This window comes from Micromys minutus, assembly GCF_963924665.1.
Source record: "Micromys minutus genome assembly, chromosome: 1".
NCBI lineage: Eukaryota > Metazoa > Chordata > Mammalia > Rodentia > Muridae > Micromys > Micromys minutus.
In genome coordinates, this window is record NC_137969.1 from 192,862,541 (window position 1) to 192,881,157 (window position 18,617).

An 18,617-nucleotide genomic window follows, 5' to 3' on the forward strand; every position below is an offset into this window, starting at 1 on the left:
GCTCCAACTGGATATGTAGCAAAGGATGGCCATATCTGGCATCACTGGGAGGGAAGCCCCTTGGTTCTGTGGATGCTTGGTGACCCAGGGTACAATAATGCTAGGACGCTGTGGCAGCAGGGGGTGGGCAGGTGAAGGAACACCCTCATAGAGGCATGGAGGAAGAGGAGAGGATGGGGGGCTTGTAGAGGGAAAACTGGGAAGGTGATAACATTTAAAATGTAAGTAAATAACATAACCAATAAAAATTTAAGAAAAAGAAATTGTATATTGACATCTAGTTGTTTTGTTATCCTCTAAGTACTGGGCCTATGAAAGATGCTTCAGTAATGATGACAGTAGTCTCATGAATAGAAATCATGTCCTCCTCTATGATGCAGAGATTTTTTTTGCCATTTCTCCCATATTCTTACAGAGAATACATATTGTCTGTGATATACGATGACTTGTCACCAGACAGTGCTCTGCCAGCATAGTATCTTTGGTATGTAATCTCTAGAACCATGAAAAGAAAGTTTCTGTTTTTTTGTAAGCTACTCTGTCAATTTGTGTGGAATCTTACATAGTGTGTATCCTTGTCTTCTTGCATACCTGCTTTGGTCTACTGAACAAGGGGCTCCAGCTCTGAGAACTACATCAACTGTTTCCTGGCAGCATGGATCTTTCTATAGCCATTTTGGTTTTAAGGAGAGAAGTGCTGTCCTGCTGGTGACAAACTTCAGGCCACAGCATAGCATTCTCTTGAGTGATTTAATGTTTTATCTCTTGCTTAATCTATTCTTTTGCTAATTTATCTCTACATGATAGAACCAGAGTGACATTCTCTTTTTTCTTATTTTAATATTCATATAACGGTGCTACATCATTCTTTCCCAAGACAATAAAATATCTCATAATTCAATTAATATTTAATCTCTAAAATTTGAGATGATTTGTTTTCAGTGTCTCTTCGAAAAATGTGTTATTCTGCTCTTTGAGCTGCTGCCTGCCTCCCCAAAGCCTTGGATTTCTACTGCTATTCATGACATTTTGCGTTTCATCATTCTGAAAACAAATACCTTTCCATGTTTCACAGAAAAACACAAAATGCTTTTCTATTGTTTCAGTTCAGATTGGAAATTTTAGTGTGCTGCATTGTTTCTGATGAAGCCCAGTCACAACAGGAAACTTTCTACATCTGTTATAAACTTTAGCTCTTTTAAAAATAAATTCTGATTTTGGTATAACTAATTACTTTGGAAATAATAGGCTAGACAAAAACCTAAGTGTTAGGAACATCCGAGTAAACACTTTCTACCTTCTAAGTGTAAAGTACAATTTCAAGAGACTTGGTGAATGCATTACAAAGTCTTACTGGATTGCCACTGCAACACTGACACGGGACACCACTAGGAAAGATTGAAAATCAGTAGGAGCATTGTAATAAGAAGCTTGAGTTGTCTCAAATTGTTTGAATGAATGTGTACTTAGAGGTAAGATCTTTAGAAAGGCTTTTAAGAGTAGTGAACTTCTAGGATTTATTTCCTTGAGCTGAATTGGCTCAAAAGCTTATCCATATTTTAAACACTAATGTAGTTCACAATACCCTCAAGAGTGTCAGAAATCTAGCCACTGTGCTGAGCTGGAGTTTGAGTGTTACCCAATGAGGCCCTAGGGAAAGAGTAGATATTAAATGCAGCAAGCACTGAGAAGAAAACTCTTCGGGGAAAAGAGATACATCCTGTTCAGACTGGATCTAAGCTCAGTGACCCACATGAGGCACAGTGACCCAAGAGTTCTCCCCCACATAAATTCCCTGATTTTTAGAGATACTTCAAACTCTTAAAAAGTCATAGCTTACACCTGAGGAAAATATTGAAATGCTATTAGAATACATAAGGAATACTCTTGTGCTGAATGTATTTATACACACATTTGAAAACATTAAAATTACAATAAATTAATGACTATAGTAAAAACAGGAAAGTATATATATTTGAGTAAAATAATTTCACGTTTCTCACCTGAGCCATGCCTGAGTCAGATATGTCAGAAAGGCATGCATTGCCATAACTTCAATTTCAAAGGAAATGAAAGGTTCTTCTTAATATTTTCAGAATCCTTCCTTAGGACTTATTATTGGCTCTTCTATTCAACATTAGAATTCTAATAGAGCAGTTGGGAATTGCCAGACTTTTAGAAAAAGTGCTTCAGTTATGATATTGCTTTTTTTAACACAGGAAGAATCAATAAGGGTCAGCTCTGTAGGATTAGAAGATTCACCAAATACTGAAGGGATTTAAGAGAGATTTTGTTCCTTTCTGGTTGTCAGAAGGTCAGAGTCAATTTGATGCCACACTTTTGTTTTTGTTGTGTGGTGATCTCAAAGCCTTCACATAGCTACAGCTCTAAAGGAGAATGCCAAACAGCAAAGGAATACAGAGGGGGAAAGTTTCACAGAAGTTTTAAAGCTCCTTAAGAAAGATTTCTTAAAGAAAACTGGAAAATAAAGAGCGAAAGTAGAGCATGGCAGCTTTAGAAGTTTTGCGTTGTGTGCTCTCAGCACCACAGGAAAAATATTTTGTCAATCTTGATCTAAATTTAACAGGCAATATGCAGGTGGTAAGGCATTTTGTCAAATATCTGTAGGAATGAGGATGCTCTTTACTTCCTATGAGTTTGCAGGTTTCTAATTACAGACTAGAAGCACTCCATATAGAAATTGAAGCTAATATTTCCCCACTATTTTTGTAGTTCAGAAACTATATTTGCTGGAGGAATTACCCACAGTTAAGCAAGTCAAATGCAATTACTAAGGATGTTCTTTTCTCCATATTCATGAAGAGCAAATGAAGTGTGAACTGATAGCGCCCACTTGCAGAGGTTTATGCCATGTTCTACTGACCATATATCAGTTATGCTCAGTATTATGACAGACACTTCAGTGACATTAGTTGTTAATAAAGCTATTAGAAAATATATTTTTACTTATTTTTATTGGATATTCTCTGTATTCACAATTCAGGTTTTATCTCATTTCCACTAATCCCATCTCCCTCCCACACCCATTGGATCCATCCCATATGCAGCCACTAAACCCAAGCAGTATTGCTGATGCCAAGTAGTGCTTCCTGGAGGGAATCTGATATGGCTGCCTCCTCAGAGGATCTGCCAGAGCCATAGTGATACAGAGGAGGATGCTTGAAGCTAACCATTGGACTGAACATGAGGACCCCAATGAAGAAGCTAGAGAAAGGACTGAAGGAGCTGAAAGGGTTTGCAACCCCATGGAAAAAACAAATTATCAACTAACCAAATCCATCTCAACTCCCAGGAAGTAAAACACCAAGCAATGAGTTGTTATAGAGAAACTCATGGCTCCAGGTACGTATGCAGCAGATGATATCATTCTCTGGCAGCAATGAGAGGAGAGGGCTTTGGTCTAGCAAAGGGTTATTTTCCCAGTGTAGGGGAATGCTGAGTTTAGGAGAGGGAGGACCTTCATGAAAAAATATTTTTATATCAGTCATATGACATGGTAGTCTTCATGGAAAGATTTCTTTCTTCTGTCCCATTATAAGTGACTATATCTTAATGATAGTACAATAATATTACATTAAAAATCAGCATGCCATGCTGGATGAGATGATAATTAGTTCGTATATGGATTCTTTTGTCAGGGTCAACTTTGTTCTACATGGCAGCAATATTCTGTGGTCTCCTTGTAATAACTGCAAACTGGGCTACAGACTTCTTTGTTAGATTGCTTCAGACTCTACATGCTTGAAATGAAACTTTATTTCTTCATCTAAAAAAAAAAAAAAAAATCCCATCCTCTGCAGCATCAAGGCTTAGATCTAGTCCTGCTAGTGGCTAACTGCATCTCAAAATCTTATTACTTAAATTCAGTTAATTCCATGGCAAATTTAAAGCAATTATACAAACTGCTTCCAAAAGTTGCGAAAAGAATGAGACAAATGAATATATGTAGTCAGAGTGCCATCCGTTCTAAGATTACCCATGTAACTGTAGATCAAGCTTGACTATGAATATTTTTATTATTTTAAAATATGTATCCAAGATGACTTTGTCACATTGTACCCATGTCTTCTAATCTTCATCTATTGTAGACAGAGTCCGGGTTGTATCTTACATATTTCTAACAAAATAATCATAAGATTTTCAAGTTCAAAATTGTTCTCCTTCTTATTGATTGCTAAAATGATTGTCACCTCTTGTGAGAGGTCTATAAATATGTTAGAAAAGCAAATATTGCTCCAAAGTAGATAAAAAGGTAAGTACCCAAATCCTCTATTTTAGTGGCTAGTGTGAGTTAGCTCTTCCTATTTAGTGGAGTTTTACTATATTACTTCCCTTAATGTACCTGGGCTTGTTGACTTCTTAAGTCCTAACACGCATACCTTAACTACAGTCTGACAAATGCTTGTCTGCTGACTCACAGAGCTCATGATTTATATTCTTTATTATGCTAGCAATTCTGTTATCATGACATTACAAATCCCTTTACACTAAAACTATCATCCTTCTTTAAATGAACTCTTCCTCTAAAAGAAATTCATCAGTCCCCCTTTAAGTTTCTAACAATTCTATATAAAAGACATCCCTAATACTTCATGAATAATACACAAATTAAATTACAGTACGGTTTTCTGTTTTCACTTAGATGAATAATCAGTCAATCTTGCTCAGTTTCTTGGCAGTTTAACAGCTTTGAAGAATTGGGCCCTCTGTGATACCTCTTTTTTTTTTTATTTTTTTTATAAACGACTTTATTTTGCAAAACAAAGATAAATGTAAAGATTTTAAATATTTTTTGCTTAAAATTATACATTTTTGTCAGTACTCTTTTTTCAGACATTAAAATAAATTTTACATAAAACCATGTGAATATGTTTTTTAGTCAGTACTTGATTTTTTTCAAGGGCTTGACAGTATGCATTGAAAACGTACTAGTTGCAATAAGCATAAAGTACATGCAAAACAAAACGCAACATGGAAATAGTCAAAGTCTTCTTGTTTTGTGAATATATGTATATTTTTTGTTTTCTTTATTTCTTGGACTTCATACAGTCTGTGAGTTGTTTCTGGGGGAGTGCAAGCCTCTGGGGTTAGCATCCCACTATCAGTGACTGCATATTATGTCTGTTCTTTTGTGACTGGGTTATCTCACTCAGGATGATCTTCTATAGATGCAGCCATTTTCTTAAGAATTTGGTTAAGTCATTGTTTCTGCTGGCTGAGTAGTATTCCATTGTGTATATGTACCACAATTTTTGTATCCATTCATCTTCTGAAGGACATCTGGGTTCCTTCCAGCTTCTGGCTATTATAAATAGAGCCGCTATGAACATTGTGGTGCATATATCTTTGTTGTATATTAAAGTGTCTCTGGGGTATATGCCCAGAAGTGAAATAGCTGGGTCTTCAGGTAGAACTATATACAATTTTCTGAGGTATCGCCAGACAGATTTCCAGAGTGGTTGTATTAGCTTGCAACCCCACCAACAGTGGAGAAGTGTTCCTCTTTCTCCGCAGCCTCGCCAGCATCTGCTGTCATCTGAGTTTTGGAATTTGGCCAATCTGACTGGTATGAGGTGGAATCTTAGGGTTGTTTTGATTTGCATTTCCCTGATGGCTAAGGATGTCGAGCACTTCCTCAGATGTTTTTTGGCCATTCGGTGTTCCTCAACTGAAAATGATTTGTTTAGCTCTGTACCCCATTTTTTAATAGGGTTATTTGATTCTCTGGTGTCTAGCTTTTTGAGTTCCTTGTACACCTTGGATATTAGGCCTCTATCTGATGTGGTGTTGGTAAAGATCTTTTCCCATTCTGTTGGTTGCCGTTTTGTTTTCTTGACGATGTCCTTAGCCTTACTTCTGCAATCTCATTAAGTCCCATTTGTTAATCTTTGACCTTAGAGCTTGAGCCATTGGTGTTTTGTTCAGGAAATTTTCTCCTGTGCTATTGTGTTCTAAGGTTTTCCCTACTTTCTCATCTAATAGTTCCAGTGTATCTGGTTTAATGTGCAGATCTTTGATCCACTTACACTTGAGCTTTGTACAAGGAGATAAGAACAGGTCTATTTTCATTCTTTTGCATGTTGAGTGCCAGTTGGACCAGCACCATTTGTTGAATAGGCTGTCCTTTTTCCATTGAATGTTTACTGCTCCTTTGTCAAAAATCAGGTGACCATATATATGAGGGCTCATTTCTGGATCTTCTATTCTATTCCATTGATCCAATTGCCTATTTCTGTACCAGTACCATGCAGTTTTCAGCACAATTGCCTTGTAATATAGCTTGAGGTCAGGGATAGTGATTCCCGCAGATGTTTTCTTGTTGTTGAGGATGGATTTCGCTATTCTAGGTCTTTTGTTATTCCATATGAAATTGTACATTGATCTTTCCAATTCCATGAAGAACTGGGTTGGAATTTTGATGGGGATTGCATTGAATCTGTAGATTGCTTTTGGTAGGATGGCCATTTTTAAGATGTTGATCTTTCCAATCCATGAGCATGGGAGATCTTTCCATTTTCTGAGATCCTCCTCAATTTCTTTCTTTAGAGGTTTGAAGTTCTTGTCATACAGGTCCTTCACTTCCTTAGTTAGAGTCACACCAATGTATTTCATAGTTTTGTAACGATTGTGAAGGGTACCTTTTCCCTAATTTCTTTCTCCACATGTTTGTCCTTTGAGTATAGGAAGGCTAATGATTTGTTTGAGTTAATTTTGTATCCGGCCACTTTGCTGAACTTGTTTATCAGCTGTAGGAGTTCTCTGGTGGAATTTTTGGGGTCACTCAAGTATACTATCATGTCATCGGCAAAGAGTGATGTTTTTATCTCTTCCTTTAAGTTCATAAGTGAGATTGGTCTGAAGTTCTCTTTCCTTGTAGGGTCTTTGTGTGTCTTAGGTACGAGTGTTATTGTAGCCTCAAAAAATGAGTTGGGTAATATTCCATCTGATTCTATCTTTTGGAATAGTTTGGCGAATATTGGTGTTATATCCCCAATAAATGTCTGATAAAATTCTGCACTGAACCCGTCTGGACCTGGGCTTTATTTGGTTGGGAGGCTTTTGATGACTTCTTCTATTTATTTAGGTGTTATAGGGTTATTTAGATGGTTTACTTGGTCCTGGTTAAACTTTGGGACCTTGTATCTGTCTAGGAATTCGTCCATTTCGTCCAGATTTTCCAATTTTGTGGAGTATAAGTTTTTGTAGTAGGATATGATGATTTCTTGAATTTCCTTAGTTTCAGTTGTTATGTCACCACTTTCCTTTCTGATTTTGATAATTTGGATACTTTCTCTTTGCCCTTTAGTTAGTCTGGCTAGGGGTTTATCAATCTTGTTGATTTTCTCAAAGAACCAACTCTTTGTTTTGTTGATTTTTTCAATGGTTTTTTTTGGTTTCTATTTGGTCTATTTCTGCCCTAATTTTGATTATTTCTTGCCGTCTACTTTTTTTGGGTATATCTGCTTCCTTTTGTTCTAGGGCTTTTAGCTGTGCTGTCAGGTTGCTGATGTGAGCTCTCTCCAGTTTCTTCTTGGCAGCACTTAGGGCTATGAGTTTTCCTATCAATTCTGCTTTCATTGCATCCCATAGGTTTGGGTATGTTGTGTTATCATTTTCGTTGAATTCTAGAAAGTCCTTAATTTCTTTCTTTATTTCTTCTTTGACCCTGCTATCCTTTAACAGAGCATTGTTTAGTTGCCATGTGTATGTGGGCATTTTGTTGTCTTTGTTGTTGTTAAAACCAGCCGTAGACCATGGTGATCTGAGAGGATGCATGGGAGTATTTCAATCTTCTTATATCGATGAAGGCTCGTTCTGTGTCCAATTATGTGGTCAATTTTCGAGAAGGTGCCATGGGGTGGTGAGAAGAAGTTGTATTCTTTTACTTTAGGATAGTATGTTCTGTATATATCTATTAATTCTAGTTGGTTCAAAGTCTCTGCTAGTATTGCAGTGTCCTTGTTCAGTTTCTGTTTCCCTGTTCTGTCCATTGGTGAGAGTGGGGTGTTAAAGTCTCCCACTATTATTGTGAGGGGTGAAATGTATTTTTTGAGCTTTAGTAGAGTTTCTTTTATGAATGGGGGTGATTTTTTATTTGGAGCATATATGTTAAGGATTGAGAGTTCCTTCTGACAGATTTCCCCGGTAATGAGTAAAAAGTGTCCTTCTTTATCTTTTTTGATAACTTTTTGTTGGAAATTTACTTTATTCGATATTAGAATAGCCACTCCAGCTTTCTTCTTGGAGCTGTTTGCTTGGAAGTTTTTTTCCCACCCTTTTACTGTGAGATAGTGTCTGTCTCTGTCTCTGAGGTGAGTTTCCTGTATGCAGCAAAAGGCTGGATTTTGTTTATGTATCCATTCTGATAGTCTATGTCTCTTTATTTGGGAGTTGAGACCATTTATGTTAATAGATATCAAGGAATAATTGTTTCTGTTTCCTGCCATTTTTGCTTTTTGGGGTTGAGTTGTGTCTGTGTTTTTTTCTTCTTTTAGTTTTCTTGTTTAGGAGTTTTCTTGTTTTTACTAGGCTGTATTTTCCCTCCTTGTATTGGGTTTTTCACCTATAATTCGTTGTAGTGCTGGGTTTGTGGTCAGATATTGTGTAAATTTTGATTTGTCTTGAAATATCTTTGTCTCTCCATCGATGGTGATTGATAGTTTTGCTGGGTATAGCAGCTTGGGCTGGCACTTGTGCTCTCTTAAGGAGTGCATGATGTCTGTCCAGGCTCTTCTAGCTTTCATAGTCTCTGTTGAGAAATCGGGTGTGAGTCTGATTGGTCTGCCTTTATATGTTACCTGACCTTTTTCCCTTACTGCTTTTAGTATTCTTTCTTTACTTTGGGCACTTGATGTTTTTACTATTATGTGTCCAGAGGTATTTCTTTTCTGGTCCAACCTAATTGGAGTTCTGAAGGCTTCTTTTATGCTCCTGGTCATCTCATTCTTGAGGGTAGGGAAGTTTTCTTCTATGATTTTGTTGAAGATATTTACTGTGCCTCTTAGTTGATACTCTTCTCCTTCTTCTATTCCTATTATCCTTAGGTTCGGTTTTCTCATTGTGTCTTGTATTTCCTGGACATTTTGGGTTAGGAGCTTTTTGTATTTTGCATTTTCCCTGGCTGTTTTGTCTATGTTTGCAATGTTGTCTTCTGCCCCCGAGATTCTCTCCTCGATCTCTTGTAATCTGTTGGAAATGCTTGCTTCTGTGTCTCCTGATTTCTTTTTTTTGGTGTTCTGACTCTAGGGTTATCTCTTTTAGTGCTTTCTTTATTGTGTCAATTTCTGTTTTAATTTCCCTCTTCCATTCCTTTATTTCTTTGGTTCTGTTTTTGTCTCGTTCTTTGAGTTCTTTGAGTGTTTTTCTTGTTTCTTCTTTAAAAGCTTCTGAATCTTTTTGCTTTTCCTCCCTTTCTTGTTTAAGTAACTCTATCAGCGTCTTGAGGCATGATTTCAGGTCTGTGTCTTCTTTCTTTGGAGTGTTTGGAATTCCGATGTTTGCTACTATTGGAGAGCTGGGTTCTGGTGTTGCTAGATTGTCTTGGTTTCCTTGGGATATACTCTTTCTCTTTCCTCTTGCCATTTTGTTGTCAGTGATATTTTCTTGCCTGTCCCTTGTATCTGGTCTGTGTCCCTGGTACACTTTCCGTGTGCACTCCGCAGAGATCTGTCTACTCCCCGGCAGCCCATGTTCCGGGTGGCAGCTGGGCCAGGCTCTGCTCTGCGTCCTGAAGTCGCCTCTGGGTGGGAACAGACGTTCCTAAGATCTGTTCCTGGTCACAGATGCTCAGCCTCTCAGAGCCACCTTTCCAGCTGGCAGGTGGGCCAGGCTCCGCTCTGTGTCCTCAAGTCGTCTCCGGGTGGGAACAGAAGTTCCTAAGATCTGTTCCCTGTCACTGGATTTGGGAGGACAGTGCAGGTCAGGGCAGGGGGTGCATTTTCTGTGTGCACTCCGCAGAGATCCCTCTGCTCCCCCGCAGCCTAGGTCTCCCACTCACCAGTTGCTCAGCCTGTACGAGCCGCCTTTCCGGCTGGCAGTTGGGCCAGGCTCCGCTCTGCGTCCTGAAGTCGTCTCTGGGTGGGAACAGAAGTTCCTAAGATCTGTTCCTGGTCACAGTTGCTCAGCCTGTACGAGCCGCCTTTCTGGCTGGCGGTTGGGCCTGGCTCCGCTCTGCGTCCTGAAGTCGTCTCTGGGTGGGAACAGAAGTTCCTAAGATCTGTTCCAGGTCACAGTTGCTCAGCCTGTATGAGCTGCCTTTCCGGCTGGCAGTTGGGCCAGGCTCCTCTCTGTGTCCTGAAGTTGTCTCCGGGTGGGAACAGAAGTTCCTAAGATCTGTTCCCGGTCACTGGATTGGGGAGGACAGGGCAGGTCAGGGCAGGTGGTGCCCTTTCCGTGTGCACTCCGCAGAGATCCCTCTGCTCCCCCGCAACCTAGGTCTCCCACTCACCAGTTGCTCAGCCTGTCTGTGATACCTCTTATACTTGGTAGCTGACATTTCAGGACCTACATAAGCTTAGTATAAAATTATTACTAGCTGGCATATTAGTTTCCTATAATATTGAGATAAATGGCCATAAAGTTAATTACTGAAACCACACAAATATATTGTCCTAAAATTCTATGACTAGAGAAATTCACCAAAGTATTCTCTGTGTTAAAGTGAAATGATATGGTATTGCACTGTTCTTAGAAACTCAGGAACATAACTGTATGTATGTATGTATAAATGAGTGTATTATGTATGTACATATTTATTTATATATATATCTTATATATTTATATATTTGCAGATTCTAAATAGGCATACTAGATAAAATATGCATAATTATAGGGTTATTACATTTTAAACATAAGCTTATTAAGTTTATGTTGATCATAATAATGGCACATATGTAGTAAGTGTAAAATGTTTTAAAACTTCTTCCTTAGTTCATTTCACTTAATCTGAAAATATTTGACAAAGATTTTTTCTCATATAATTTTGTTTATATTGACCTTATATACTTTCATTTATATGTGCAGTATCATATAGGTAGCTCTAATTTATGTATGTGTTTATGCTATATAAAACATGAAGTAATTGTAGATTTTATTTTGTTAATGTTTAATCATGTGATATCCTTTTTAGATTTATTTAGACACATACAAACTGATAAAACTGTTGTTTATAAGAGCTTGTATTACTTACCCACACAATATTTTATAATTACATAAGCTCAAACTATATAACTCAGATTTTTTGAACAAAAAGTTGACAATAGAGTCAGTGTTGAAATTGCTTTCCACAAATCTCAGTGATCACCACACACACACATATACACACACACACATAGACACACACACACACACAAACACACACACACACACACACACACACACACACACACACACACACAAGTTCTCTGAAGTGTTCTCCTTGGTACCATAAAGTGCATATCAGCAAAGACACTGGAAAAAGTAAGTTGATAGAATCGGTATACCACTAGTACTTAAATGTAAATTTTAAAAGGCTGGAAATTTTTCTCCAAAAGAAGTAGATGTGTGATCTGGAACGTTACAATAAAATACTCACTTCATAAGCAATATGAGAATTACTTTAGATTATCTCCTATTTTGTCAACATCAAATATACTGGGAATTACACAGGCACTTTCAAAGCAGGTATAAATAAGAGGAAATGAGGAAAATTGAGAATTCTCATTATATTTTTCTCCTAATAGTTGAAAGCATTAAAGAAACTAATCATTTTTGAGAAATTTGAAATTCTAAGAAGATGCAATTCAGAATAATCAAGGATGTTTTGCTTTCAAAACTGAAAAATAAACAGACAAACTTTGGCAATATCAATTTTTACAAACTAGTTCTCTACTTGGTTTTGCAATAATTTCCAAAGGGATGATTTAACTCAAGGCATATACTTCCTGATAATAGTTAAAATTAGAATCTCAAGAATTGTGGTCCTGACGACTGTTGGATGGATGAAAGTTAGTCTTCAAATCTTACATTTCTACAAGCAAAGAGCAAGAAGCCCATGAATCTCACAAAGCAGACAAAAATTACAAATCTTGGAAGGCAGGCATTGGGAGAGTTTTAGAGTCTCCTCAACATAAGGACAGAAGCAACATGTATCATCAAATCTGCATAGAGATTTCCCAGAAATGTGGATATTCTTAAAGTTGTTCAGTAAGCTCCAGAGTTGTAAATTTTGTGAGCCTGTATTTGTTCTGAATAAGAGCTAAGTGGTGATACAGCTTCTTTTTTGAGTTATTTCTTCTCATTGTTCGTAACCACTACCCCACCATTTTCATTGGTCCAAGAAGTTGAACTTCGATGGTATCAATGATGATCTATTCTGGCCTACATTTGTAGGACTGACGGGTGAATAGGTATTTGAATGCACGTGCATGCACATATATATGAAAGATACCAACCAAGGAAAATTGTATTTTTTATTTTAATTGAACAACTTTATTTTTAAAAGGAAAGATAAATGTACAGATTTTAAAAGCATTTTTGCATAAAACTATGAATACATTTTGTTAGTACCTGGTTTCTTTAAATGTTTGATAGTATGCATTAAAATCTTACCAGTTACAAAGAACATAATGTGCATGTAAAACAAGATGTAACCTGGTAATAGTCAAAGTTTTCTTGGCATGTAAAGATTAAGCATAATGGTTTTTTATTTTTATTGAAATTTGTTTTTCTTGAATGTCATATAGTCTGTGGGATGTTTCTGGTGTGTTCAGAGATTTCTGTGGTTAGTATCCAATTATCAGTGACCTCATATTATTTTTGTTATTTGTGACTGTGTTACCTCACTCAGGATGATATTCTCTAGATGAATCCATTTTCTTAAGAATTTCATAAAGTCATTGTTTCTGATAGCTGAGTAGTACTCCATAGTGGAAATATACCGCAAACTGTATCCATTCATCTCCTGATGGATATCTGGGTTCTTTCCAGCTTCTGGCTATTAAAATAGGGCAGCTATGAACATTGTGATGCATGTGTATTTGTTGTATGTTGCAGCTTCCCTGGGGTATATACCCAGAAGTGAAATATCTGGGTGTTCAGGTAGTACTATGTCCAATATTCTGAGGAATCACCAGACTGATTTCAAGAGTGGTTGTACCAGTTTACAACCCTACTAACAGTGGAGAAGTGTTCCTCTTTCTCTGCATAGTCTCCAGCATCTGCTGTCATCTGAATTTTTGATCTTGGCGATTCTGAATGGTGTGAGGTAGAATATCGGGATTGTTCGATTTGCATTTCCCTGATGGCTAAGGATGGTGAACACTTCTTTACATGCTTCTCAGCCATTCAATATCCCTCAACTGAGAACTTTTTGTTTAGCTCTGTACTACATTTTTAATAGGGTTGTTTGATTCTCTGGTGTCTAGTTTTTTGAGTTCTTTATATACCTTGGATATTAGGCCTCTATCAGATGTGGGGTGGATAAACATCATTTGCCACTCTGTTTGCTGCCATTTTGTTTTCTTGACGGTGTCCTTAACCTTACAGAAACTTTGTGATCTCATTAAGTCCCATTTGTCAATATTTGACTTTAGAGCAGGAGCCATTGGTGTTCTTTTCAGGAAATTTTTCTCCTGTGCCTATGTGTTCTAAGGTTTTCCTACTTTCTCTTCTAATAATTTCAGTGTACCTGATTTAATGTGGAGATCTTTGATCCACTTGCACTTGAGCTTTGTACAAGGAGATAAGAAAGGGTTAATTTTCATTCTCTCCATGCTGAAAGCCAGGTAGACCAACACCCTTTGTTGAAGAGGCTGTCCTTTTTCCATTGAATGTTTATAGTTCCTTTGTCAAAAATCAAGTGACCATATATTTGAGGACTCATTTTTTGATCTTCTATTTTATTTCATTGACCCACATGCCTATCTGTGTGTACCAGTACCATGCAGTTTTTAACACAATTGCCTTGTAATATAGCTTGATGTGAGGAAAGGAGGATCTGAGGAATTCCTGCAGATGTTTTCTTGTTGTTGAGGATGGATTTCACTATTCTAGGTCTTTTGTATTTCCAGAGGAAATTGCACATTTCTCTTTCCAACTCTACAAAGAATTAAGTTGGAATTTTGATGGAGATGGCAGTAAATCTGTGGATTGCTTTTGGTAAGATGACCATTTCTACAATGTGGATCATTCCAATCCATGAGCATGGGACATCTTTCCATTTCCATAGATCTTCCTAGATTTCCTTATTTAGAGATTTGATTTTCTTTTCATACAGGTCCTTCACTTGCTTAGTTAGAGTCACACCAAGGTTTTTCATATTGTTTGTGACTTTTGTGAATGGAAACTTTTCTCTAATTTCTTTCTCTGCAAGTTTGTCCTTCGAGTAGAGGAAGGCTACTGATTTGTTTGAGTTAATTTTATATCCAGCCACTTTGCTGAAATTGTTTATCAGCTGTAGAAGTTCTCTGGTGGAATTTTTGGAGTTACTTACATACACTATCATGTCATCTGCAAAAGTGATGTTTTTACTACTTACTTTCCAATTTGTACCCCTTTTATTTACTTTTGCTGTCTAATTGCTCTGGCCAGGATTTCCAGTACTATGTTGAATAGGTAGGAGGATATTGGGCAGTCTTTTCTAGTCCCTGATTTTAATGGGATTGCTTCAATTTTCTCACCTTTAAGTTTGATGTTGGCTATTGGTTAGCTGTATATTGCTTTCATTATATTTAGGTATGGACCTTGTCTGTTTGTTCTTTCCAAGACTTTTAACATGAAGGAGTTTTGAAATTTGTCCAATGCTTTCTTAGCAACTAGTGAGATGACCATGTAGTCTTTTTCTTTGAGTTTGTTTATATGGTGGATTACATTGATAGATTTCCCTATATTAAACCATCTCTGCAACCTAGCGTTGAAGCCTACTTGGTCATGTTGAATGATCATTTTGATGTGTTCTTGGATTTGGTTTGCCAGGATTTTGTTGAGTATTTTTGCATCAATATTCATAAGTGAGATTGATCTGAAGTCCTCTTTCACTATTGGGTCATTATGTGGTTTAGAAATGGGGGTTATTGTATCCTTGTAAAATTAGTTAGGTAGTGTTTCATCTGACTCATTTTGGAGAATATTTTGGAGAGTATTGATATTAGGTTGTCTATAAATATCTGATAGAATTCTGCACTGAACCCATATGGACCTGGGCTTTTTATTACTGGAAGACTTTTGATGACTGCTTCAAGTTATTTAGGTGTTATGAGATTATTTAAATGGTTTACTTGGTCCTGGTTTAAATTTAGTATCTGGTACCTGTGTAGGAATTTATTCATTTTCTCCAAATTTTCCAGCATTGTTTAGTAAAGGTTTTTTAGTAGGATCTGAATTTCCTCAGTTTCAGTTGTTATGTCTTTACTTTCCTTTCTGATTTTGTTAATTTAAGATACTCTCTCTTTGTCCTCTATTTGGTCTGGCTAAGGGTTTATCAATCTTGTTAATTTTCTCAAAAAATCAGCTCTTGTTTTTGTTGATTCCTTGTCCTTGAATGTTTTTTTTTTTTTTTTTTTTTTTTTTTTTTTTGTATTTCTATTTGGTCAATTTCTGCTCTGACTTTGATTGTTTCTTGCTGTTTACTCCTTTGGGTGTATCTGCTTCCTTTTGTTGTAGAGCTTTCAACTGTACTGTCAAGTTCCTAGTGTATGCTCTCTAGATTCTTTCTCGACGCACTCAGAGCTATGAGTTTTCCTCTCAGTGCTGCTTTCATTGCATCTCATAGGTTTGGGTATATTGTGTTTTCATTTTCATTAAATTCTACAAAATCCTTAATTTCATTCTTTATTTTCTTTGACAATGCTAATGTTTAATAGAGCATTGCATAGTTTCCATGTGTATATGGGCTTTGTGTTGTCTTTGTTGTTATTAAAGACCAGCCTTAGAACATGGTGATCTGGTAGGATGCATGGGAGTATTTCAAACTTCTTATATCTATTGAGGCTTGTTTTGTGACCGAGTAAATGGTCAATTTTGAAGAAGGTGCTGTGAGGTTTTGAGAAGAAGGTGTATTTTTTTTTTTTTTTTTTTTTTTTTTTTTGTTTTAGAATGAAATGTTCTTTAGATGTCTATTAACACCAATTGGTTCATAACCTCTGATAGTTTCACTGAATCCCTATTCATTTTTGTTTCCTTGATCTGTCCACTGATGAGAGTGGGGTGTTGAGCTCTCCCACTATTACTGTGTGTGTTACAACATAATTTTTTAGCTTTAGTAGGGTTTCATTTATGAATATGGGTGTTCTTTTATTATCGAGCATATATGTTTAGTATTGAAAGTTCCTCCTGTCAAATTTTCCCTTTAATGAGTAAAATGTTTCCTTACATGTCTTTTTTGATAATTTTTGGTTTAAAATCTAATTTAATTGATATTAGAATTGCCACTTCAGATAACTTCTTTGGGCCATTTGATTGCAAGGTTTTTTCCCAACATATTACACTGAGATAGTGTCTGTCTTTGTCTCTGAGATGAGTTTCCTGTATGCAGCAAAATGCTGGATTATGTTTATGAATCCAGTCTGATAGCCTATGTCTTTTTATTGGTGAATTGAGTCAATGTATACTAACAATTATTAAGAAATCGTGGTTGCTGTTCCTGCTATTTTTGCTTTTAGAGGTAGAATTGTGCCTGTGTTTCTTTCTTCTTTTGATTTTCTTGCTTAGGTATTATCTTGTTTTTATTAGGATGTATTTTCCCTCCTTGTATTGGGTTTTCTACCTATAATTCATTGTTGTGCTGGGTTTTTGGTCAAATATTGTGTAAATTTAGTTTTGTCCTGAAATATCTTGGTCTCTCCATCTATGTTAGTTTTGGTGGGTATAGCACCTTCATCTGACACTTGTGTTCTCTTAGGGTCTGCATGATATCTGTCCAGGATTTTCTAGCTTTCACAGTCTTCTTGAGAAGTTGGGTGTGTTTCTGATTGGTTTGCCTTTATATGTTACATGACCTTTATCCCTTACTCTTTTTAGTATTCTTTCTTTGCTTTGGGTTTTGACTTTTATGTGTCAGGAGGAATTTCTTTTCTGGTCCACTCCATTTGGAGTTCTCTAGGCTTTGTTTATGCTCATGGTCATCTCATTCTTATGGGTAGGGAAGTTTTCTTCTTCAATCTTGTTGAAGATATTTACTGTGCCTCTCGTTTGATATTCTTCGAAGTCTTCTATTCCTATTATCCTTATGTTTGGTCTTCTTATTGTGTCCTGGACTAATGGATGTTTTGGGTTGGGAGCTTTTTGGCTTTTGCATCTTCTCTGGTTGTTTGTCTATGTTTTCCATGTTTTCTTTGGCCCCCGTGATTCTCTTTTCCATATCTTCTATTCAGTTGGAAATGCTTGCATCTGTGACTACTCTTTTTTTTTTTTTTTAGGTTTTCTACCTCCAGGGTTGTCTCATGTATTGTTTTCTTCATTGTTTCCATTTCCGTTTTAAATTTCTTCTTCAATTCCTTCATCTCCTTGGTTCTGTTTTCCTCTAGTTGTTTAATTTTTTGAATGTTTTACTTGTTTCCCCTTTAAAAACTTCTTTTTCTTTATGCTATTTATCCCGTTCTTGTTTAAGGATCTCTATCATCATTGTGAGATATGATTTTGGGTCTGACTCTTCTTTTTCTGGAGTCTTTGGTATTCTGCTGCTTGCTATGATGGAAGAGCTGGGTTCTGGTGTTGCCAGATTGTCTTGGTTTCCATTGGGTATGTTCTTTTGCTTTCTTCTGCAATCTTGTTGTCTGTGATTATATGTGATTGATTCCAGTCTCTCCTGTGTACCTTGCCTATGTGTCCCGCTCAACTGTCTTGCCAGCAAGAATGACGCGGCACACAAAATAGGATTCTTCTGCAGTAAAGCTTTAATGCTCTCTAGAGGCAGAGCATAATCTTACATCAAGTAGAAGCGAAGACCACGAACTATCTAGCCCATCCCCTTATATAGGAATCAGTCCTTGCCTTGGACGTGGAGTCCCCTGATTGGTTGAAACTCATCAGGCCATATGACTCCAAGGGTGAGGCAGAGCTCAAAGAGTGGAAAGTTTCCCAGCGCATGCACACATGACTTGTTTACTGCTAACTCCAGCCAGATATCAGCGCCATCTTGTAATGGAGAATGTGCAGGCAGCGCCCCACACCTATGTCCCTGGATCTCTGCTGTTCATGGTGTCAGTTGGCCTGAGCATTTGGTTTGCATGCACTGGCCCTCTGGGTGGAAACTGAGTCCCTACAGCAGAGTTCCTGATTCCCTGAACCAATCAGCGGTGCGTGCTTCCTGAGTTGTCGACCGGACCTCTCTGTGCCCAGGCTACTTGCAGAGCAGTCTCACCATTTCTGAGTCCCTGGATCTCTGTTGTTCCCAGTGGTGACCCAAGGAAAATTCTATCACTTAGTTTCATTTGCTAGAACCCACTAATGTCCTTTTATATCTTCTGATAGTCTGATGACAAGGACAAAGGTATTCAGTACTTTTTAAAGGCTAAGAGAGGCATCTTAATTTACCCAGTGAGCCACTAAGAGTGTGACTGAACTAGCTCTCACATATAAATCATGTGTTCTGGCTGTTTGTTTCACCTTCAAGGTTATAT